Source organism: Pleurodeles waltl, chromosome 7 (genome assembly GCF_031143425.1).
Source record: "Pleurodeles waltl isolate 20211129_DDA chromosome 7, aPleWal1.hap1.20221129, whole genome shotgun sequence".
Lineage (NCBI taxonomy): Eukaryota > Metazoa > Chordata > Amphibia > Caudata > Salamandridae > Pleurodeles > Pleurodeles waltl.
In genome coordinates this window covers 1,495,766,115-1,495,790,736 of record NC_090446.1, presented here as the reverse complement: position 1 = coordinate 1,495,790,736, position 24,622 = coordinate 1,495,766,115, and the positions used below count along the sequence as shown (strand labels likewise).

At 52.6% G+C, this 24,622-nt stretch overlaps 1 long non-coding RNA gene across 1 annotated transcript in view; it reads left to right on the top strand.

The window, feature by feature from the left end:
- Positions 1–21,892, top strand: part of LOC138246569 (uncharacterized) — a 54,281-nt gene extending 32,389 nt beyond the window's left edge. The window contains exon 3 of the long non-coding RNA XR_011194307.1: positions 20,797–21,892. This is a non-coding gene — a long non-coding RNA (uncharacterized lncRNA). The remainder of the gene's footprint in view (positions 1–20,796) is intronic.
- Positions 21,893–24,622: the final 2,730 nt, after the last annotated feature.

Below are 24,622 nucleotides of genomic sequence, written 5' to 3'. Positions count from 1 at the left end.
AGACCAGCGCAGCGTGGATATTCCGGTCTGTGATGTATTGGATCGTGTCCCTGATCAGTGCTAGGCTGTCCGCCACTCTGCGTCCTGGAACCCCACAGGTCTGGTCTGGGTGAACTAACTCTCCCATAGCGCTCTTGAGTCTATTCACCATTGTCTTTGCCAGGATCTTGTAGTCCACATTCAGGAGAGAGATGGGACGCCAGTTCTTGAGGTCACATCTCTCCCCCTTATGTTTATACAGGAGCGCGATCGTTCCTTCCCTTAATGTGTGGGGCATGACTCCCTCCTGCTCCATCTCCTCATACAGCTCCAGAAGGTCTGGTCCCACTAGGTCCCACAGTGAAGTGTAGAATTCAATTGGTAGACCATCACTGCCTGGTGTCTTTCCTGACTTGAAGGATTTAACTGCAATGTGCAGCTCCTCCAGAGTGAGGGGTGCGTTGAGGACTTCCCTTGCTGGTGTGGAAACCTTTCTCGGGATACCTGCCAAAAACCTTTCTGCCTGATCCCCATCTGACCTCTTCTCTGAGTAGAGGTCCCCATAGAAATCTGTCACAGCCTTCCTAATGTCTTCCTTGGTGTCACACAAAATTCCCTCCCTGTTGCGCAGTTGAACCAGTGGGGTGTGCGCAGAGTGGACTTTCTTAAAGAAGAAGGAGTTGCATTTCTCCCCCTTTTCCAGGTTCTCCACCTTAGAACGGAAGATGATCCTCCTGGATTCCTCATGAAAGTGCTCGCTCAGCTCTTTCTTGAATGCCTCCAGAGGGTTCATGACGTCCCATCCCCGGAGTTGGAGGTCGTGCAGTTCTTGCAGCTGTTGCTGCAGTCTACTGAACTCCCTCTTCCTCCCCCTTGCTGCTTTCCTGCCCACGTTCTTAAAGAAATCCTGAATCCTGCCTTTCACCCATTCCCACCATTCCCCTATGGACTGGAAGGTGTCTTTCATGTCTTGCCACTCACTGTAAGTCCTCCTCAGCTCCTCCTGTACATCCTCTCTCCCCAGCAGAGAGCTATTCAGTTTCCAGGTGCCCGGACCTGTCAGGAACTTCCCTGTTAGTTCCCCCTGAAACCTGATAGCCCTGTGGTCAGAGAAATGCACTGTCACCATGGAGTGCTGCCTGATCCTCACTGATCTAGAGGTGAAAACACAGTCTATCCTGGATCGCACAGATCCATCAGGGCGGCTCCAGGTGAAATTCCTGGCGTCCGCCCCCATGGATCCAATGACGTCCGTCAGGGAGGCCTCACCCACCATCTCCGCTAGGAGTTTCGCACCATCATCCATCCATCCTTCCTTAGCTCTGGTCCCACATCGACCACCACTCTCTAGTATACAGTTGAAATCCCCACCCATCATGATTGTTCTGGAGGTGACCAGCTGTGGTCTGAGGCGCTGGAACAGCTCCCGTCTCTCACCTACATCAGAAGGCGCATACACATTGATCAGTCTAACCGGTTCTCCTGCCCATGAGCCGTCAACGACAAGAGCCCTGCCGCCTTCCAGCTCGGTGACTGAGTCCACTGTGAAGCACCTCCCTCTGACTAAGGTAGCGACTCCTACAGACCTACTGCTGTTCCCCCCAGACCAAAAAGAAGGCCCAAATGCCCACTGCTGTTCTAGGTGGGTGTATGAAGCTGAAAAAGGGATGGAGCATTCCTGAATCATGCACACATCACATTCCTGGCTGGCAAGAAAGTTCAAGGTGCTAGCACATCTGCGCTTGTCTCTGATACTTCTCACATTTATGGAAAACAATGAAATAGCCATCTTAATTAGTGTTTAAGAGTTTAACTTAGGCTCAAATACTAACTATCAAGTCAGAGTAATTAGCTGTTATCACACAGTGACAAGTCTACTTACAGGGCTGGTCAGGCTCCTGGCGGGTCTCCGGCGCGGGGGCTGTTGTCTTGGCCACCGTTGCTTGGTGCTTCTCTGAGGCTGGCTTGCCCACGTGGCTGGTCTCTGGCTCTTCCTCCTCCATGGAGGCCTCTTCCTTCTCAGCTATTGCTGGCGATGGTGGTGGGGACGCTTCCATGACGCTGGCTAGCGCCCTCATCTCCTGCAGTACTCTGGTGACTTGCTCCAGTTGGTCATCTGGACCCTCATTCCCTGGTTGTTCTTCTTCTTCTGACTCCTCTGGATCGGAGTTGGGGTTGTGGTTGCTCAGGTGTTTCTTCCTGGTCTTCTTTGTTACTTGTGGGGGACTGTGCCTCCTTTTCCTGCGCTCCTGTTTTGTCCAGGGTTCTTCTTCCTGGTTCTCAGAGGCGAGTTGGGGAGCGTTGTCTGTTGGCATACTCTCAGGGATGGCAGGCATTCCTTCTTCTGTGCTCTGTGGCTCCAGGACTGGCGTGGAGCCTTGGTCAGGTTTGACTTGCTCCTGCCTGGGGCCTTTCCTCCTCCCAGTTTCCTTGGTCTTTCTGGGTGCTGGGACTGGAAGGCTGGCCACGGCAGCCTCCTCCTGTGCCTCTCTCCCAGGAGGTTTGGCCGCCTGGGCATAGGACTTGGCTCTTTGCGGGCAGTCTTTGAAACGGTGGCCCACGGCACCGCAGAGGTTGCAGGGGGCTTCCTCTTTGCATGCCCTGGCTGTGTGTCCTTCTCTTTTGCAGTTCTTGCACACTTGCACTGTGCAATCTTTAGCGGTGTGGCCCGGTTTACTACACTTGTTGCACAGTCTGGGCTGCCCGGGGTAGAAGAGGTAGCCCGAGTCGCGCCCTAGGGAGAAGCTTGAAGGAGGGTGATGGATTCCATCCGGGGCGGCCGGGTCCTCTTTCAGCTTCACCATGACTGTCCATTTACCATCCCATATTCCATCACTGTCCAGGTTGCGGGAGGGTTCTCTCGTCACTGTGCAGTGTCGGCGTAGGAAGGTGGTCAGGTCCTGGATGTTGACATGCGGGTTGTAGACGTGCACGGTCATCCTCTTCACCTCCAACACGAGTTGGCACTCCAGGTGGAAGTCGGCGAAGGGTTTCTCGTCCCGTCTTGACCAGCACATCTGCCAGTATCTCCTGCAGATTGATTCCGACATGAACGTCAGCAGGTAACACCAAATCTCAGCTGCTGTGAACCCCATCTTGGTCACCAGCAACTCTGTGAAAGTCTTTCTGCTCAGCTCTGGTGTGGAGCCATCCGATTCCACCTTCCTCTGCATCTTCACCGTGTTGTGGAACCAGGGGTTCAGCGGTCTGCTCATCCTGTCCTTGCTGTTGCGGCGTGCCTTGGGAAGGGTCCTTCAGGGAGCTGCAGCAGGTAGGTACTCCTCAGGCCTGCTCCTGGTGGCTGGCAGTGGTTCCCTTCAGGCAGGCAGGGAAGCTTGGCAGGCAGGGGTTCCCCTCAGCAGGCAGGCAGGCAGGCAGGCCTCAGTATCCAGGCAGCTCCAGCAGGCAAGGAAGGGTCTCCAGCAGGCAAGCAGCTCCAGCAGGCAGGTGAGAGTCCACAGCGGGCGGTTCCAGCAGGCAGGCGAAGTCCACAGCAGGCAGGTGAAGGTCCACAGCAGGCAGGCAGGTTTCAGCAGGCAGGTATCTTCAGCAGGATGCAGCTCCAGTAATAGCACTTAAAAGTGCCCTTGTGTGCATATAGCACCAGGTAGTTCTTTGGCAGAACAGTGACCTCTAGTGGACACTAAAGGTACTGCAGGCACAGGGTGATCATGGTGTCTCCCCTGCCAGGTAAGTAGGGTTGTTTTTTAGGGTTAGGGCTGGGGTTGTTTTCAGGGCTAGGGCCATGTTTTAGGGCTTAGGGTTAGATCTTCAGGGACCGGTTTCGGGGTTTTACCCCTCATCAGCCAGGCTAGCTTGAATCCAGTGGCATGGGAAGCACGGGACCCACGTCTGGGCATACCCTTCCCACTTAGGGTGACAAAGCAAAAAACAACAAGTGATGGACGGAATGCTGAACATTGTCAAACACTCACCCCCAGTCATAGATCTGGGTTTAATCCATCGTTCTTTTGCTCACCATGCCACCCCAGTTTGGACCCAGCCATATGCAAATCAGTCTTGACCCTGTTCCTCATGGGAACAGTCCAGACCGAACTGCCAAGCCAGGTCCTCACTGGACCGGAAACAAGCATCCTGGGACCGGTTTCGGGGTTTCACCCCTCATCAGCCAGGCTAGGCAGTTCGGGCTGGACTGTTCCCATGAGGAACAGGGTCACGACTGATTTGCATATGGCTGGGTCCAAACTGGGGTGGCATGGTGAGCAGAAGAACGGTGGATTAAACCCAGATCTGTGACTGGGGGTGAGTGTTTGCATTGTACAGCACTCGTCCATCATCCTTTTGTTTTGCTAAAGTTGCCCTAAGTGGGAAGGGTATGCCCAGACGTGGGTCCCTTGCTCACTGTGCCACTGGATTCAAGCTAGCTTGGCTGATGAAGGGTGAAACCCTGAAAACGGTCCCAGGATGCTTGTTTCTGGTCCAGGGAGGACCTGGCTTGGCAGTTTGGGCTGGACTGTTCCCATGAGGAACAGGGTCACGACTGATTTGTATATGGCTGGGTCCAAACTGGGGTGGCATGGTGAGCAGAAGGATGGATTAAACCCAGATCTGTGACTGGGGGAGAGTGTTTGCATTGTACAGCACTCGTCCACGGGATTCAAGCGCTTTCAAGCTAGCCTGGCTGATGAAGGGTGAAACCCTGAAACCGGTCCCAGGATGCTTGTTTCTGGTCCAGGGAGGACCTGGCTTGGCAGTTCGGGCTGGACTGTTCCCATGAGTAACAGGGTCACGACTGATTTGCATATGGCTGGGTCCAAACTGGGGTGGCATGGTGAGCAGAAGAACGATGGATTAAACCCAGATCTGTGACTGGGGGTGCTCGTCCATCATCCTTTTGTTTTGCTAAAGTTGCCCTAAGTGGGAAGGGTATGCCCAGACGTGGGTCCCTTGCTCACTGTGCCACTGGATTCAAACTAGCCTGGCTGATGAAGGGTGAAACCCTGAAACCGGTCCCAGGATGCTTGTTTCTGGTCCAGGGAGGACCTGGCTTGGCAGTTCGGGCTGGACTGTTCCCATGAGGAACAGGGTCACAACTGATTTGCATATGGCTGGGTCCAAACTGGGGTGGCATGGTGAGCAGAAGAAGGATGGATTCAACCCAGATCTGTGACTGGGGGTGAGTGTTTGCATTGTACACTGTGCCACTGGATTCAAGCTAGCCTGGCTGATGAAGGGTGAAACCCTGAAACCGGTCCCAGGATGCTTGTTTCTGGTCCAGGGAGGACCTGGCTTGGCAGTTCGGGCTGGACTGTTCCCATGAGGAACAGGGTCACGACTGATTTGCATATGGCTGGGTCCAAACTGGGGTGGCATGGTGAGCAGAAGAACGATGGATTAAACCCAGATCTGTGACTGGGGGTGAGTGTTTGCAATGTACAGCACTCGTCCATCATCCTTTTGTTTTGCTATAGTTTGTGGATGACACCATGTGATGCTGTGGAAATGAAAATGTCTGGTTAGAGAAAATGATCCACTGTCCCAAATACAAAGTGTACCCCACAGCTGCTGTGTATTCTTAACATGCACTGTCTTTAAGGCCTCAATGACATCCTTTGCAGCATGGATGGGCCCAGGGGCCTGTTGTCTAATGGTACATTCCATTCATTCATTGGTTCAGCTCCTCAGGGTTCTCATCTGCGTCACTGAGGTTCCATAAGCACACCTGTGGAAGTCAACTCACCCAGCCCTTCGTACCCTGAAGAAAGAATGTGAGGTGGCTACAGATAGAGCCTGAAGCGTCCTGGTGACGGCGTGGAGAACCGCGGGACCGGGACACCTGTCACCGGTGTGCATTGAAGACCACGGCCCAGTGCGCACTCCTCTGGAGCATGTCTCCTTCGTGACGTCTCAGGTTGGGGCCGTTTGTGGGTTTCCCAAGCCAGGGGCTTACAATTCTGCTTCCAGGAGGTAGTTACTCACCTGTGTATCTGCGGCCGAGGCAGATTGCAGCCAGGCCGGCTACGGGTTCAAGAGAATGCGGTCCTGACGGGCGTGCCCTGGTGCCCTCCATCACCAGCTGCGCCCGGATGATGCTGAGATACCGTGATCCAGACTGTGGTGGGCGCGTACACATTCCTTGGGGAGGTGGTGTTTCCACATTCCACACCTCGATGGCACGTCTTCGCTGCAACCAGCTCGGTTCAAATTGAAATGTTCTGCACCCCCAGAACGTAGGTTTCTATGAGCGCCCTAACTACTGACTGACTCTGCCCCAGCCGTCGTGGCTTTTCAGAGAGACCGCTGTATGCGCCCTGGCCCATCTTCAGGCCACATGCCTTTCCCGAGGCACTGCTCTAGGCCTCCCGAGGCGCCGCTATAGACACCCTATCTTGTAGAGAACTCTGTCGCAAGCCTCACGCCTTTTCAGAGGCACCTGCTCTGTCGGGGAACATCACAGCCCCAAAAACCGAGAAGAACGTTTGCAGGTGACCTCTGGAAACGGCTTTCCCCTCTATTTTATAAAGCGCTTCATTCTGCACTTCTAAGCGTTAGAAATAACACGTTACTAGTACTCAATTAATGATATTCAGTTTACCGACCTCAGAAAGATGGACGGCTGAGTCTGCTTTGCTGTAAATCTATTTTCTGACCTTCATGTAGCTACTGATGCCAATGGAAAGCTTACGTAGGTTTTCCGGGTGGTTTGTTTGGAGTTCCGGCCCAGTTCATCTCCTTAAATCTACGAGATAGAAAAATAGCCCCACTCCCTTCTCATCCTTCCTGGCAGGGAGCGGTGCTAGGCCCCGGCCTGCTTGCAGCTCTGGGCTGAGTGCCAGCCTGGAAACCCCTGGCTGACAAACCACCCTGGCATGTCAGGGAAGGCCGGGGTGTTGCAATGCATCGTGCTGGTCAGATAAAAGAAATAACTCTGAATAGCTGTCAACTGGTTCCAAGCCAGAGACCGGATCTGGCCGCCCTGTTTATCCATACAAAAGCGCTAAGCATGCTGGGACTTGTAGGTTCACTTTCCCCGTCAGGTGAATGTTCCCACGTCACAGCCTCTGGAATTATGCGGCAACAGAAGAGCACATTATGGGGGTCATTCTGACCCTGGCGGTAGACTACCGCCAGGGCCAACGACCGCGGGAGCACCGCCAACAGGCTGGCGGTGCTCCCATGGGCATTCTGACCGCGGCGGTACAGCCGCGGTCAGAAACGGGAAACCGGCGGTGTACCGCCGGTTTCCCGCTGCCCTGGGGAATCCTCCACGGCGGCACTGCTAGCAGCGCCGCCATGGGGATTCCGACCCCCTTACCGCCATCCTGTTCCTGGCGGCTTTTGCCACCAGGAACAGGATGGCGGTAAGGGGTGTCGTGGGGCCCCCGTAACAGGGCCCCACCAAGATTTTCAGTGTCTGCCATGCAGACACTGAAAATCGCGACGGGTGCAACTGCACCCTTCGCACCCCTTCCACTCCGCCGGCTCCATTCGGAGCCGGCATCCTCGTGGAAGGGGGTTTCCCGCTAGGCTGGCGGGCGGCCTTCTGGCGGTCGCCCGCCAGCCCAGCGGGAAACTCAGAATAACCGCGGCGGTCTTCTGACCGCACAGCGGTATTCTGATGGCGGGACTTTGGCGCCAAAGTCCGAATGACCCCCAATGTGTCCTATGAGACTAAATTATATTAAACGTGAAAGATGTTTTATGTGCTCTGTTGCCGGTCCTGAGCTGTTAATTACAATTAATTACTTTAAGAAGTGTCAGTCTTATTTTCTCAAATGAAGTAAACCAAGACACCCAGAATGCATCAGGTGTTCACGTTAAATCCCAGGACTGGAAACAATGGGGCAGATTTAAGATCCCCTTGTGCCTCATTAGCCCCATTTTAGCATCATTTTTTTACGCTAATGTGGCACTAAGTTGGCCTTTTCCCTGCACCATATTTACAAAGTAGTGCAATGCATATATTGCACCACTTTGTAACCCCTTGAACCACATTATGCCTGCACCAGGCATAATATATGCAAGGGGGCCAAAAAAATGGTGCATAGAAATCTAAAAGATTTCTTTGTGCCATTTTTTGCTGCATTTTTAACGCCTGCACAGAACAGGCGCTAAAAGGAGGCACACCATTGTTTTCATGTACCTCAATGTGCTTCTCAAGGTTAGCATCAACATTTTTTATGCTAATCCTGTAAAGCGCCAAACTAGAGTAAAAAATGATGGTGCGTAGTGTCTTAAAAATGGTGCACACATGGTGGCGTTATGGGGGTGCAATAAAAGTGGCGCTGCATTGGATGCAGAGCTACTTTTCATAAATTAGGCCCAATGTCTGATCACCACCATAATGCAGAGAAGAAAATTATCCTGTGCTGTATTCCGTGTGCGACATCTTTAGAAACATTTGATCCATTTCAGAAAACACATTTCTGTAAACTTAACCTGTGGCTCGTGGATTAAGTGAAATGTGCGTAAAGTATGCAGTTTGGTGGCGTGCTGCCAACTTAACGCACATAGGGCCTCATTTAAGAAATGTAGCGCTGCACCCCAGGCAGCGCCGCTTTCTTTGCGTCCCTTCGCTCCCCCACCGCCACCATGTGTGCACCGTATTTAATATGCCATGGCGCAGGGTAGAGGCAATAGAGTTGACTCTTTTGATGCTATTGATGTACTGTGTAGGATTAGCGCCAAAATCATGCAGAGTACACAGGGCCCCATTGAAAGCAATGGTGTGCCCCCTTTTAACACCTGCTCTGTGCAAGCGTTAAAGTAGCCGTAAAAAATGACGCAGTGGAATCTATTAGGTTCCACTACACCATTTTTGCGGTTCCCCCTAACACGGGAATCAAATCAAATCAAATCATTAACATTTATAAAGCGTGCTACTCACCCGTGCGGGTCTCAAGGCGCTAGGGGAAAAGGGGGGGTTATCGCTGCTCGAACAGCCAGGTCTTTAGGAGTCTCCGGAAAGCGGAGTGGTCCTGGGTGGTCCTGAGGCTGGTGGGGAGGGAGTTCCAGGTCTTGGCCGCCAGGAAGGAGAAAGACCTCCCACCCGCCGTGGAGCGGCGGATGCGAGGGACAGCAGCGAGTGCGAGGCCAGAGGAGCGGAGGAGGCGGGTGGGGGCGTAGAAGCTGAGGCGTCTGTTGAGGTATTCCGGTCCCTTGTCGTGGAGGGCTTTGTGTGCGTGGGTGAGAAGTCGGAAGGTGATCCTTTTGCTGACTGGGAGCCAGTGCAGGTGTCTCAGGTGTGCGGAGATGTGGCTGCTGCGGGGTATGTCGAGGATGAGGCGGGCCGAGGTGTTTTGAATGCGTTGCAGGCGATTTTGGAGTTTGGCTGTGGTCCCGGTGTAGAGGGTGTTGCCGTAGTCCAGGCGGCTCGTGACGAGGGCGTGGGTCACGGTTTTTCTGGTGTCGGCGGGGATCCAGCGGAAGATCTTGCGGAGCATGCGGAGGGTGAGGAAGCAGGCGGAGGACACGGCATTGACTTGCTTGGTCATGGTGAGAAGAGGGTCCAAGATGAAGCCGAGGTTGCGGGCGTGGTCTGTGGGGGTCGGTGCGGTGCCGAGGGCCGTGGGCCACCAGGAGTCGTCCCAGGCGGACAGGGTGTTGCCGAGGATGAGGACTTCAGTTTTTTCAGAGTTCAGCTTTAGGCGGCTGAGTCTCATCCAATCTGCGACGTCCTTCATACCCTCTTGTAGGTTGGTCTTGGCGCTGGCGGGGTCCTTGGTGAGGGAGAGTATAAGTTGGGTGTCGTCGGCGTAGGAGGTGATGATGATGTCGTGCTTGCGTACGATGTTGGCGAGGGGGCTCATGTAGACATTGAAGAGTGTCGGGCTGAGTGATGAGCCTTGGGGTACGCCGCAGATGATCTTGGTGGGTTCTGAGCGAAACGGAGGGAGGTAAACTCTTTGGGAACGGTTTTGAAGGAAGGAGGCGATCCAGTCCAGGGCCTGGCCTTGGATTCCGGTGGAGCGGAGGCGGGTGATTAGGGTGCGGTGACAGACGGTGTCAAAGGCAGCCGAGAGGTCGAGCAGAATGAGGGCGACTGTTTCACCGTTGTCCATCAGGGTTCTGATGTCATCAGTGACTGAGATGAGGGCGGAGGGGAACACCCCACTTGCATACATTACTCCTGGCACAGGCATAATGTGGCACAAGGGATTACAAAGTGGCCCAATGCATGCATGGCGCCCCTTTGTAAATATGGTGCAGCTATTTTCACCTTGTTGGGCCACATTAGCGTTAAGAAAATTACGCTAATGAGGCGCAAGGAAGCGCTAGGCACTCTTAAATCTGGGGCTATAGTTCCTGTGGCCCACCCTGGGCTGCGTGTGCTTTACTTAATGCTTAGTAGTGAAACACGCATTTTCAATGCAACGGGTCTCGCATTTGCTCGAGTTGGAGCTAATTGCGTTGTAAACTCCTAACCTAACTTTTCTTGCCACACAAATTAAAAGAAAAAAAAACACAGCGTGATCGCGCTATGTAAAATGCAGCGCGATCGCACTGAAATTGAAAATGAAAAAACGGAGCGTGCTATGTAAACCTCAGCATGATCGCGCTGCTGGGAAAATTAACAGATAAAGTAGTCCAGAAACCAGGCTCAAAGCATCGAGCCTCATATGTTTCTAGTAGTTTACCGGTGCCGTGTAGGCGGGCTAAACACCGGAAAAGGCATGACATATGCATGTCTTTTACAAATGAAAGCAAGCAGATTTTAAAGAGCAAGCCCGGGAACCAATGAAAGCGACTGACGTGACCTGGGCGTGGCTTGAAGCCCAAAGAGAGATTACTTTATGGACGGAGCGCTTTGCGCTCGCCCATAAAAAATGAGCTGGAAATCACCCCCACGGCACGGGGCAAGCTGACGCTTCCGGGTCCATTATGGCTTCGGGGACCACCATCTTCCCCATGTCATGCAGTTTGATATGTTATTTATATCCGGAGGTGGCCGCTCCCATCTCTGCTTTGTGGCCTTGCAAGGCCTCCAGTCTCCCCTGACATGGCCACTTCCGCTTCTGTGGAGTCTCCTCTGTGCACTCGTTGGAGGTATTAGCCAGAAGTCTGGGTGTTGGGGTGTGCTGTGCTGTTTGATTAATTTCCACTCTGCCTTTCATTGCTTGATTTCATTTGCCTCCTCCTTGGGTGCTTTCTGCATGGACAGAGGGTTTCTCAGCCCCGTGTGCCATTCACACCAGGCTCTGCCCTGCATATGCCAGTGTTTCTAGGGCAGGGAGCCCTAGGTAATCCTTACCAGATGGTCAGAGTTAGGTGACAGGATTTCCGGGTCCTACAATCTCTTATTATAGCCGGGATCCGCATGCCTACACCCAGCCTCTAGGAGCTATAGTCCCCGGAATGTGGAATAACGGTGCCGATCTGTGAATGTCGGGTGAAAGGATACATGTGGACTATACCTGTGCCGAACGGGTGGTAAGTGGAGAGGGCTGTGGGGGTGAGACAGTGTGTTATTGAGGACATCCAAGTCCGTGCCAGGTTGTGCTCTCCAATGGGGGGGGGGAGGGGAGGTGCATTGCCTGCTTCCCCCCATAGTGTGTAGGGGATGAGGTGGGGTCAGGGAGTCCCAGTGTCCGCACCCACTAGTCCCTGCTCAGCAGTTTTACAAGTTGTAAGTCCAGAGTTTTCGGACGCGTAATTTGTCTTCTCAGCTGCTCTGAAGACAGACTTGTTTTGCACAACTGCTCCTAATTCAGGATTAAAATAAAATGAATAAAAAAAATCCAGGCCTGTCACTTTTTCCTTTCACCCACCCTGGGAGAACAGATGCCCTTGGGAGTGCCCTGTCATCTTAATGGTAAATATAACTCTGTTTAAAAGGCCATTGGGCAGGGCTATCTGGGAAGCAAATCCATCCCTGGCAACAACACTTTATTCAGCCTAGCACTGCAGCATGCGATGGAGTGTAGTCGTGATGGGTCTAAACCTGCGCATATCACGGCACGATCTCTCAAATATATTGTCGAAGCGCTTTCAAGTCTGGGTCAGAGCAGCGCTGCAGCCCTGACACCAGTCCCCAACCTGTAGCCAACCCATCAAAAGACAGAGGGCCTCATTATGACCCTGGTGGCCGGCGGTAAACTGGTGGTAACACCGCCAACAGGCTGGCGGTGTTCCACCAGCTATTATGACTGTGGCGCAATAGCCACAGCCATATCGCCTGCCCCTCCACTATATCGCCAGGCTTCCGCCTGCACTGCTGCCCTGGTGATTATGAGTCCCCGACCGCCAGCCTGGCCACGGCGGTACACAAGGGGGGGGGACTTGGGGTGCCCCTGCACTGCCCATGCACTTGGCATGGGCAGTGCAGGGGCCCCCAGGCATAGCCCCATCGCGCATTTCCCTGCCCGAACATCAGCATTGCCGCCGGCTCTGTTATTGTCCGCTGGCCCAGCGGAAAAGTCATAATAGGGAGCCAGAAATACCGCCAGCACTTGCAGTATTTTGGCTCCCGCAGCCTCGGCGGTCTTTTCAAAAGACCGCCGAGGTTGTAATGACGGCCTGAGTGTCCACACAGGGTGGCCACCTCAATGAATGTCAGTACAGACACAGTCTCCACCCCTGGGCTTTTGAGTGTCAGGCTAATGCATTCTGGGTGCTGTAGTTCTGGTTTGCTTTCATTGGACTGTTAGACTGACACAGCTGAAGGCATCCGGTGGTGTGCAGGCAGAGAGTTCAGGGCCTGAAGCAGGGTCCATGATCACATGGAATGAGGTGGTCACCATAGTCCAAAGGGGCTCGGTTACCTGTTGTGCAGCTGGTTCAGTGGCACCAGGACCCAGGGATGAGAGGGGGCCAAGCCTGTCCTCCACCACTAAAGTTATTTTAGAAGCTGCCTGTTCAGGTTGCTTTTTCCACACACAGAATGCCTGGGACCTGTCCCCGGGTTTACTCCTGTGAGAGTGGGAGAGAGGAGTACAAGGGAAGGAGAAGATAAGGGAGCAACAAAGAAGGGAGAGGAAGGGATGACAGAAAAGAAGAGGGGGAAAGAACGGAGAGAAGAAAAAAGTGAGAGAATAGGAAATGGAAATATGGGTGATAGGGATGAGCAACCAAAGGAAAGGTTGTTGAGGACGAGCAAAATGGGCAGCGGAAGAGGAAGAGCCGGAAATAAAGCTGCCAGGAAAGAGGGGGGGAGGAAATGAGGATGAAGGGGAGACACCGAGGGAAAGGATGGGGGGAGGCTGGAAGGGATGAAGGAGATGAGTGGACTGAGTGATGGAGATAGGGAGGGGAGGAGGAAAGACAGGGAGAGGGAGTAGCCTGGAGCCCCATGCACAGGGGTGCAGTTACATTAGTGAAGAAGGTGCACTGATGCCGGGATGTCAAGACCCCACTTCGCCTCTCTTATATCAGTATTAGAAATTAAAATAGACCCAGGGCCTAGTTTCTTGCTTCAATTGGGGCTCATGACACCCAAGATACAGCACCACTAGTCGGCCCTCCAAGGGCGCCCTGACCTTTAACCTGTTGTAGCATATAAAGAGCCACTAGAATTATGTGGCAAGGGCGGGCAAAATTATGTGGCTAGAAAATGCAAATTATGCGGCGTAATGCAGGACGTTTTCCGATAGCATTACTTCATTATTTTATCATTTTTGCACTTGCTAACACTTCCGGGGCATGGGCTGCACCTCACTAACACCAGTTTAGCACCCACATATTACAATAAGCAGCAGAAATGTGACCCCTCGACCTTTGCAAATGGCCTGACACTGTGCGGCAACACATGCCGGCGCGTCGTAATAAACCTTTGAACCGTTTGATTCGGAAGCAATATTTTTATTTAAATCTGCAGGTTATGCAGCAAGTGAGGGAATATGTGGCAAATAAGAAAATTCTATAATTATGTGAAACTTGCAGATTCCGCACAACCGCATAATTCCCGGGATCCTAAGTATGCCAGAAAATGGCATAATGCCGGTGATCCTAAGTATGCCTTAGAGACGAGAAGTCTCACCTTCTGCCATTCTCAACCACGACCACCTCAGGAGGTTAAAAATACCATAGGGGCGGGGTATGTGGAGGGCGTGAGCTTCAATGACGGCATGGCAGACTCCATGACACTGACCCAGACCCACCCACCCCCTCAAAGCCGTGAGACTCCCGTCTGTAGCAGCAACATGAGCTGGAAACTTATGCTGGAACCCACCGTGCCACATTCCGTGAGGCACTGCGCGGGCCCTCCCCCCAGGACACGGATTGTGCTGTCACACACGGACACCTCCTTCTTTGAAAAACTGGACCTTTTCGCAGCTTGGCTCATGTTCACCTTCCAAACCATATAGGACAAAGGACCCCCGTTAGCTGATCTCCACTGAGCGCTTTGAGGCCTCGCCAGGGACGTTATATACATTCTACAGTACAATATGGCAGCGTTTTGCTTTGAACCCTGTAAGTTTAATGAGCTTTTTCTGTTAGTCAGTTGCTCGTAGACTGGATTGTAGGGTTTTCCTTCGGTCTAGTCTAGAAATAAACCTCTATTCCAGCTATGTTTTACATGCCTGCCGGCTTTCCTTGTGACTAATGTGTGGAGGATCCTTTAATGATTGTGAGTGAAGCCAGGAGGGTGTGATCAGGTGTGTCAACCCCTGCAGTGCCCGAGCTGTGCTCCTGCCTGACTGCTCGGAGCCGCCCTGGACAGGTGTGTCTCTCCAGGCGGAGACCTCCCAGGGCCGCTTGGTTCACATTCTGACAACCAGGGGCTTGCCTGTGTAGACAGGACATGTGTGGCACACCTCCTCGAAGCTCTCTCCAGATCATGGCGCACACACGTGGCCCCGGTGGTGTTCGGTGCACCCTCTTTAGAGTACACTGTCCCAGTTGTTGTCAGTGCTTAATTTGTGCTTGTTCTTTCCGGTGTGGAGCACCGCCACTTATTTTTGAGGGCCGGCGCTTAGTCTTGTGTCTCAAGCATTTACTGCGAGCAATGGAGGGGTCCGCGGGAAGCAGGAGCAACGCTCTAGTCTTCCCGCGGGCCTTTTCGGGAAGAAAGTGACGGCGGGACAGGGGACTGGGAGAAAGGTAAGTGGGGGTGGGTTTAATGGGTGGGAATAAAAGGGGTTGGGGGTGGAGGGACCGGCCTCTTTCCGCACTGACCCATCGCGCGGTTAGTTTGGAGTTGGCCGGTCCCTGGGGATTTTCGATGCAGGCGTTTTGGGAGCTTTGGAGCAGGTAGGGTGGGGCCCAGGGCGGGGACGGGGTCTGCAGGTTTCTGCCTTTTTCCTTTCTTTGTAGTCAATTATTTTGGTGTCGGGCGCGCTTTCAGCACGCGCGGCCCCCTTCACAGCTACTGGGGACGGCCATACGCTCGTTTCGAGCGGCCGCTCCCCCTTGTCAAGCACAAGACCACGTGTTTGGCTTTCCGGCCGGGCCCACTCGCGGCTTCGCGGCCGCAGTAACAGGTGGCTGATTCAAGCCACTGCGGCCCCCTGGGGGGCCCCGCAAGCAGGCCTTTCTGCAGGCCCGGTACTCGGGCACTCTAATTAACGGCAGACCAGACTGTACTGGCTCCGACCGCGGGGGCCCAATAAAAAATTAAAATATATATAATACAGATACACTGAAAATGAAACTAGAATAATACATTATAGGCCAAGGCTGGTAAAATACAATTAACTAGGTGGGGGAGCCCACACATTACTGTGTGTGGGGCCCTCGCCACCAGGCCACAGGGCTCAATTAAGCCATTTAGTGACAGTACAGGCCGCCCCCCCCCAAAAAAAATAAAAAAATGAAAAAAATTACATAATATATACAATTTTGGGCAGGGAGGCAATTACGCAATTGAAAACTAGCGCACTGACAGGACCCCATCTTGCCAGGCCCCCCGCCAAGCCACCAGGAGGCGCCAGGGTACGCAGGGCCCCCAAGTAGCCTTCCTCAACACACCATTGGTGGCCCGCAGCAGTGGGCTACAGTCAGGCAAGTTTAGTAAGGACCTCCCCCCGGTGCCATGGCAACCAGCCACGAGGCGGAGGCGGTACAAGCTGCGCTCCGCATTCTTAGCGGGCGGGCTGACCTACTCAGGCCTGGGGTCCTGGAACAGGCCTGGGTGGGGATGGTGCGACCGGTGCGCACCGCGTCCAGCCGAGTAGCAGTGGAGGTAGCCGCATGCACATCCCCGGAGAGGGCCAAAAAGCCCAAAAAAAGGGCGGTGGGACGGGTGCTTGGCGCAACCTCACCCACCAGACAATTGGGAGACAGGGAGGGCCCTGCGGCGGAGCCAGACCCCTCGGAGGATGGTACAGTGCCAGTTCAGCAGGCAGGGGAGGTTGAGTTATCTCAGAACCAGAGCGTGGCGGACAGGGCCCCCGAGCAAGAAACGTTAGTGCAGGAACTCCCCGCCCCCATCAGAAACTACGCCCATGGACCTGTCTTTACCCAAGGGCGGGGCCAACCAGGCTGGGACCAGCAATAACGCCAAAAAGAAAGGCAAAGGTCCAAGACAGACAGACGGGCGGACAGGGCAAGGGCAAGCCCAATAAGGGGCAGCCCAAGGAGGCCCGAGGGGCGGGCAGGGAGGCCGTGTCCCCCGGCCCCTGGACAGCCAGGCTAGACTCAGGTGAGGCGTGGGACATGGAGGCCAGGATCAGGGAACAACGCCGCTTAGTAGCAGAGATGGAGGGTAGGTGGGCCCAATTGTGCATGGAGCGGGACATGTCTGTGCCACACGGCCGGCAGCTGAAGAGGCCAGCAGACAGTACAGGCAACCTAAGAACCATGCCGCAAGACGGCGGAAGAGGTAGCTGGGTATGGGTCCCGAGCGGTAGGGGTCAGGAAGTCGGGGAGGATAGTGGTTTAGGCAGCGCGATGGGAGCCAGTGGCGCATACGGCCATGCGACACGCGGAAGGTCAATGCCAACGCAAGAGGTTGGCAGAAAGAAGGCAATACCAACGGGGCGCAACACGGCCCGGCACGTTGGTCAGAAGCGCTAGAGGGGTCTCCCGCGGCCTTCTCTACTCCGCAGGATCGGGTACAACACAGAGATGGCGGACGCCATGCGGGCCACGATGATCTGCCTAATAACTACATGATGATGAGTGGGAGTGTTGAAAAACGGATGGATGTGTGCGAAGAGGATGTGCTGGAACTTGACTATGAAGAGGATCTGGAAGAATGGGAAGAGGGGGAGATCAGGGAGACAGAGGTACACAGCACAAGGGGGAGGGGAGGAGGAAGCAGGAGCAGCGCAACCCCTCTCTCCGCTTCTATTTTTTAGGAGCGGGACAACAACAGTGGTCCACATGAAAGAAGGCAAGACCAAGCACGGGGCCGAGGGGCCCGGAAGGTTTCGCGCGGCCTGTGGCTACACAAGGAAGAGGTAAAGGGCAATGGTGGTCGGTTTGGGGGGACGGCGCTAAAGGGGATGACACTCCAATTTACAAGTCCGTTGGGGTAGGGGACGGTTCGATACTTGACACACTAACAGGTAAAGATAAGCAGGGCGGGGAAAAAGGCACAGAGCTGCAAGCCAGAGCTACATCTGAGGGCGAGGGCGGGGACAAGATAGCAGGAGAGAAGTCAGGCACAGAAGAGAAGGAAGGGGGAGAACACAAGAAGAGGCTACCCTATATGGGTCTGGCTATGCCACTGGGCTCACACGTAGCGGAGAAAACAAAGGCCAGAATATGGAGACACGAGTATGTAGACGTTTTTAAACTTTTACATAGGGACATACAAGCCAAAGAAGGGTCTAAGGAAGAAGAGTGGGAGTTGGCTCATAGGCCGAGGGTGCCAATTAATATGGACAATTGGACATCAGCGTTTTTAATTTTTGCAAGCATTTATTGCGAGAAATACCCAGACAGGGCTATAGCGCTATTTAAATACATGGACATCATTAGGAAAGTGCAGATGCATTTCGGGGGTTTTGCCTGGCTGAGTTACGACGAGGAGTTCAGAGCTCGAGTGAGCATTAACCCAGATAAGCCATGGGGGGATGTAGACCCAGAATTATGGATGCAGTGGATGGCATCATCACAATCCGCAGCATCAACACATACGGCCAGTGGGTTACCGGTGGTCTATAAACCGTTTCAGGCACGTCCCGCCCCGGGGGAGGCGGGCGTGGGACAAAGAACAACACCTAACACAACAGGAGCGTGCTGGAATTTCAACAAGGGTTTCTGCTCCAGACATCCTTGTAAATTTAAACATGACTGCTCCAAGTGCGGGGGCCATGACCCGGTTACACAATGCTTTTCACTCTCCAGTCCCTCCGAACAATGGAGGGGGGCAAAAGGCAGAGGGACACAGGGCACTCCTGCTTCAAAGGGGGCCTACGCCAGTTAGGTTAGACTTTATCTTACCATGGCTGCGGGTATACACTGATAGGGCAGCTGCTTTTAAGTTAGCAGAAGGTTTTCAGGAAGGTTTCAGGGTCAGCTACCAAGGCCCACGGGTGAGACGCTGGGCAGACAATTTGCGGTCCGCAAAGGAACTACCACAGGTGGTAAAGAAAAAGCTGGACAAGGAACTGTCATTGGGCAGAATTGCGGGCCCATTTTATGAGTGGCCAAGTCAGAATTTGATGATATCCCCATTGGGAGTCGTGCCGAAGAAGGCCCCCGGTGAATTCAGGTTGATACATCACCTCTCATGGCCGGAGGGAACATCTGTTAATGATTTCATGGCAGCGGAAGACACCAGAGTGGTGTATGCATCTGTGGACGATGCTATAAAATTGGTCAGGGCGTGTGGCCAGGGGGCAGAACTGGCAAAATGTGATATACAATCAGCTTTCAGGCTATTGCCGATACACCAAGGGGATTTTGATTTGCTGGGGATGCAGTTTGAAGGAGCAATCTATGTGGACAGGGTCCTGCCCGTGGGTTGCACGATTTCATGCGCCTTGTTTGAAGCCTTTAGCACCTTCATGCAGTGGGTCTTTGTCAAAAGCAGTGGGCATTATGCGGTGACCCATTACTTGGATGACTTCCTTTTTGTAGGAAGGAAGGATTCGCGGAGTGCCGGACAGCTCTGGAAAAGTTTCAGGACATGGCACAGCAGATGGGAGTGCCTTTGGCACCCAAAAAGACCGAAGGCCCCTCATCGGTTCTCACCTTTCTGGGTATTGAGTTAGACTCCAGTACAATGACGGCCAGATTACCGGCACAGAAAGTAACGGAGATGCTGGTTTTCTTGGTCACGGTGAAGGAGGCACGAAAAATCGATTTGTGAACAGCCCAGAAGCTGTTGGGGTACCTTAACTTTGCTTGAAGGGAAGTTAGGGGGGGGGAGGACGTTTTGTAGGCGACTAGGGTTGTCCATGTCAGGCGCAGTGTTGCCACACCACAGAATAAGAGTGTCAATGGGACTCAGAAAAGATGTTAGGGTTTGGGAAACATTTCTGAAACAATTAAATGGGGTATCCATGTGGTTCTGTGAGGAAGAGACAGTATGGAAGGTGCAGATATTTTCAGATGCGGCAGGAGCGCATGGTTTTGGGATTTTCTGGGATGGCAGATGGTGCGCAGAGGCGTGGCCAGCACTTTGGTTACAACAAGGGAGGAGCATTGCTTTTCTGGAATTTTTTCCCCTTCTGGTGGCCATGGCAGTATGGGGACACGAGTTAGCAAATAGGACAGTCTTATTCAGAATCGACAACATGGCTGTCGTGGAGCTAGTGAATAGACAGAAAGCGAGGGATTTGAGGGTTTTGCGCTTGTTGCGCCGATTCATGTTGCAGGGCTCATCTCTGAATGTGATCTTTAAAGCTGTCCATATACCAGGAGTTTTCAACGAGATTGCGGATTCCCTGTCTCGTTCACAGTGGCAGCGTTTCCGCAACCTGCTGCCAGGAGCAGAACAGACCAAGGCAGCGGTCCTGGCAGACATTTGGGAATGGGGGGCATGATGATCACCGGGCTGGTGGAGATGTCTTTAGCGGAGTCCACTCGGCGAAGTTACCGGCTGGCCTGGTTGGATTTTCAATTTTTTTAGCAGTTTGCAGGAAATTTTTGGGGACAGAGTGACAAACAGCTAGACCATCGGGTGTTGTGTTTTGTGCTGTGCATGATGCAGAGAGGTTTATCAGCGGCCACTATCGGGGGTAAACTGGCGGGTATATCTTTTTATGGGAAATAGTTTTTTGATCACGACCCAGCAAGAAACGATCTGTTGGGAAGAATGTTAAAAGGTTGGGGCAGAATCAGAGCGGTAGAGGATAGAACGGCCAGGGAACCCATTGATTTTGATTTGTTACTAGAGTTGTTACATATACTGCCGGTATGTTGCGCAGACGAATACGAGTTGGCACTTTTCCGCTTATGCATGGTGTGGATGTTTTTTGGAGCTTTTCGAGTGTCAGAGTTGTTGGGGGTTGGGGCGGCGGTTGGGATACGCTACAGGGAAGTGTGCGTGCACGGCGATCGATTGGGGATCTGGCTTAGACGATCGAAAACCGACCAACTAGGTAGGGGAAAGTGGGTATGGTTAGAAAAAGGGGGCAACGTGTTGGCTTGCCCAGCTACGGAATGGAGCAAGTTTCAATCTTCATATATGTCGAACAGGGAAGCCGGGGTTTTTGTACATAGGTCAGGATCCAAGCTCACCAGTTTTCAGCTTTTACGAGTATTGAGGATGGCGTTGGGACGTGTGGGCCGCCAGGCCATGGATTTTGGCACACATTCGTTTAGAATTGGGGCAGCGACGGCCGCGGCGCATTTGGGTTGGGACTGGGCAAAGATTAGGGCGATAGGCCGCTGGAGATCAAGGTGTTGTGAACGATACGTTAGACCCTGAGATGCGAGGAGGGACAGCTCCAAGGTTGTTTGGGGCGGGGGGGTGGTTTTTTGGATATTTAAAAAACACATGTTACAGTTATTTTTCCATTGCAGGAGATGCGTTTGGTCCATCGCAGGGCAAGGCGGTAACATGGCTGGTCGGCCATTCATTTGTACATTGGGCAGCGAAGTTCGCGGAGCAGCGGGCATATGGTCGGGCCCTGGGACTATCCAGCAGGCGGCACGAGGTGCTATGGTGGGGAAAGAGCGGCATGCGGTGGGGTAACCTGCTTCCTTTCATCACTGCTAACTTATTGAACTGGGGATGTCCGGATTTGTTAATCATCCATTTGGGAGAGAATGATTTGGTAAAGTTATCAGGACTCACGCTACTGCAGCACATGCAGAGAGACTTGGAGATTCTCAAGAAAAAACTGCATGGCACATGCTTGGTGTGGACAGAATTTGTTCCCCGTAGAGTGTGGAGAGGGGCAGTAAAGTATGGAGCCATGGAGCGGGCTCGAAGGAAACTTAACAGAGCGATGAGGGTTTTCTGCTGGGCTCAGGGGATAAAAATATTGAAGCATGAGAACATTACAGAGCAAGAGGTAGCATTATTCAGAGACAATGGTGTTCACCTGTCCACACTAGGAAATGCGTATTATCTGACAGATCTGAGACTGCTGGTTGAGGAGTTGTGGGGAGAGAACTTGTGGATTACAAACAAGAAATGAGAAGTGCTTGTTGCAGTTGCGTGGCCAGGAAGGGTGGGGCGTGGGGGGTGGGGCAGCAAAACGCCAAATGGGTTTGTGCTGGTTGGCAGTAGATGGGAGGGTGGTGAGTCAGATGCGGGCTTGGCCACCCTTCCAGGGAATAAACAAGCAGGTGAAAGCTCTGAGTGGGGGTACGCACTAACCAAATGGGGCATGAAAGAAAAAGGGGAGTGCGTAGGGGAATGGAAATGAAATAAGGGTTTGAAGGGGAAGGATGAGCGAGGAGATGTTAAAGGGAGGGCGTTATTAAAGTTACGGTTTATGTTAAAAGTTAAGGTTATGTTGCTTATGCAACCCTGTCCTAATAAATGACCTTTTACACTAAAAACAGCTGTCACTGAGTTATTTCCCGATGGAGGGGCCCGCGGGAAGCAGGAGCAACGCTCTAGTCTTCACGCGGGCCATTTCGGGAAGGAAGTGACAGCGGGACAGGGGATTGGGAGAAAGGTAAGTGAGGGGTGGGTTTAAGGGGTGGGAATAAAAGGGGTTGGGGTGGAGGGACTGGCCTCTTTCCGCGCTGACCCATCGCGCGGTTAGTTTGGCCTCCCACCCACCCGGCAATTAGAAAAAGAGTTTGAAAGGATGGAAGTTAGAGGCGAATGGCAAAGGTGGGAGGGTAGTTGTCAGTTAGGGCAGGTTGCAGGAGAGAGCGAGCAGTAGATGGGGGAGGGTGGTGAGTCAGATGCGGGCTTGGCCACCCTTCCAGGGAATAAACAAGCAGGTGAAGGCTCTGAGTGGGGGTACGCACAAACCAAATGGGTCATGAAAGGAAAAGGTGAGTGCGTAGGGGAATGGTAACGAAATAAGGGTTTGAAGGGGAAGGATGAGCGAGGAGATGTTAAAGGGAGGGCGTTATTAAAGTTACGGTTTACGGTAAAAGTTAAGGTTATGTTGCTTATGCAACCCTGTCCTAATAAATGACCTTTTACACTAAAAACAGCTGTCACTGAGTTATTTCCCGAAAGACACGTGGGGAAGACGGAGGAAGAGAAACACGAAAAAGCGTCAGGAAGGGGAAAAGCAGGAAGCTGACAGAGTGAACTGAAGGAACAGGGAGTGTCTATAAATGGACCGAAGAGGCCCGAGGTGGCTTCAGGATTTCGCTGCCTCAGTATTATGTGGTCGCACTTTTAATTCCAGCAACCGCGTGTTTAAGAGGAGAGCTTTGAGCACCGGTACCTTTTTATTTACAAATTAAGTACTGCTTGTCGCCTGTCCACATTACAATGTTCACTAAAAGCGGCCTGTGGGGAAAAGGTGAGGTTTGATCTGTAGAGGGAATAACTTGTCTGTGTCCTAGTACCCTCCTTCCAGGGGCAGCACCAGCTCAGAGGGCACAAAAAGTAATCCTGGAGGTCAGGGAAGGTGGCAAGAGTTGGCAAGGCTTCTGGGCTGATGGACAGTGCCTCCTGTTGGAAGGTGGTAAACCAACCATTCTTCACCAGATATGATAATGTCTTTGGGTTCGGTGATACCTGCAGAAGCATGGGTTGAGCACTTTGGAAATATCTTTAACCCTAGAAATGAAAAGGCCATTAGCCCCCCAAACCGAGATGATTTCCACAGCATAAGAACATACCAGGCCTTGAGGGATATGATAGACACTTCTGATGTCATTGCTAACATTTGGTGGAACCCGGCATGGAAGGCCCCTGGGCCTGATGCGGTCCCCTTGGACCACTTTAAAGAAAACCACACACCCTGGGCTTCCATTTTAACCAATGTTTTGAAAGCTGCAATTAAAGGAGACCTAATCCCTTCCTGGTCTGAAGCCATAGTTGTCCCAATGTTTAAGAAGGGGGATTGGAACTCCCTGGCTTGTTAGTGTCCCAGATCCCTTCTGGATAGCTCCTTAAAATTTTGGAAAGGATTCTTGATGTAAAACTTGAAGCCTGTCTGTTGGAGAGTCAGTCTTCATTTGATGCCCAGTATGGCTTCCGTGCAGGGGTTGGCACAGCGTAGCAGTGCCTTAATCTGCAATTGATAGGGAAATATGCCAAGGCAAGGGGAGGCTCCATTCACCTGGCATTCATGGACCGCTCCTCTGCCTTCGACTTGGTCAATGGGAGAAAGTTGTGGGACTGCATGACCAGGATGAGGATGGAACCAGGTTAAATTGGGCCACTACAAGGAACGCATTGGGACACCAATATCAGAGTTAGATTTGGTAAAGATGGGGAACTTACAGAAAACATAGGTCACACTTAGGGGTTAGGCAAGGGTGTGACCTGGACCCTCTCCTGTTCCTCATCTACATCAATCACTTAGAATCCCACCTTATAGGGATAGGGAAGATCTCCCTAGAACTGAGACAAGAACCCTGCCCGTGGCGTTGTATACAGATGACGGTGTATTAATGACGAGAACCGCTAATGGTCTCCAGCTTCTTTTAGATGTTTTTTATAATGTTTTGGGGGTGGTCTCGATCTTAAATTAAATGTAAAAAAATATTTTATAATGAGCCTAGGCCCTAGGAATGTTAAAACTAGGACCTTCCCTTTTTGGGGGTGGGAGGGTTTGGGGAACAAAATAAATCCATAGAGTGAAGTGTTTTACATTTCTAGGTCTCCCTTTTGATCAAAGCCTAGCCTGGCAGAGCCTACATCATTGTAGGCCTGCTCTCACTCAAGGAGCTGTGGAGGTGGTGTTCTCATTTGCGAGAAGGCTAGGTCACAAACTGGTCAAACAACTGATGGTCGGAGTAAATGTGTCTCCGTGGTGACATATGGTGCAAGGGTCTGGGTTTATAGAGGTTCCGGGCCAATTCAGCAGGTAGAAAATAAGTTTGCTCGTAGGATGCTGCCCATTCCCAATCATGACCCGCTTTTATGCGCCCTTCAGAGCTGGGCCTACCACCTGTAGGGAACAAGATAAAGCTGCTCTACTACTCCTATGGCTGAGGATTTGGGGGAACCCTGACGCCCAACTCTCAAAGGAAGTACTGGAGGATTGTCTTTCTCTGGACAATGCTCTCACCATACCTTGGCTTAAATATATGAAAATAAAATTCCTAATGCTGGGCCTGGAGGATTACACTGAAAATCCTGCAAGTATTGACTCCATGGCTAGCATCGAGGTAAAGGAGGCTCATCAGTACAGGCAAGGCGGAGCCCATCAGGCGGCCTTTGAAGCCGCTCGTACAATCCAATCAACTTGCACATGGGTGT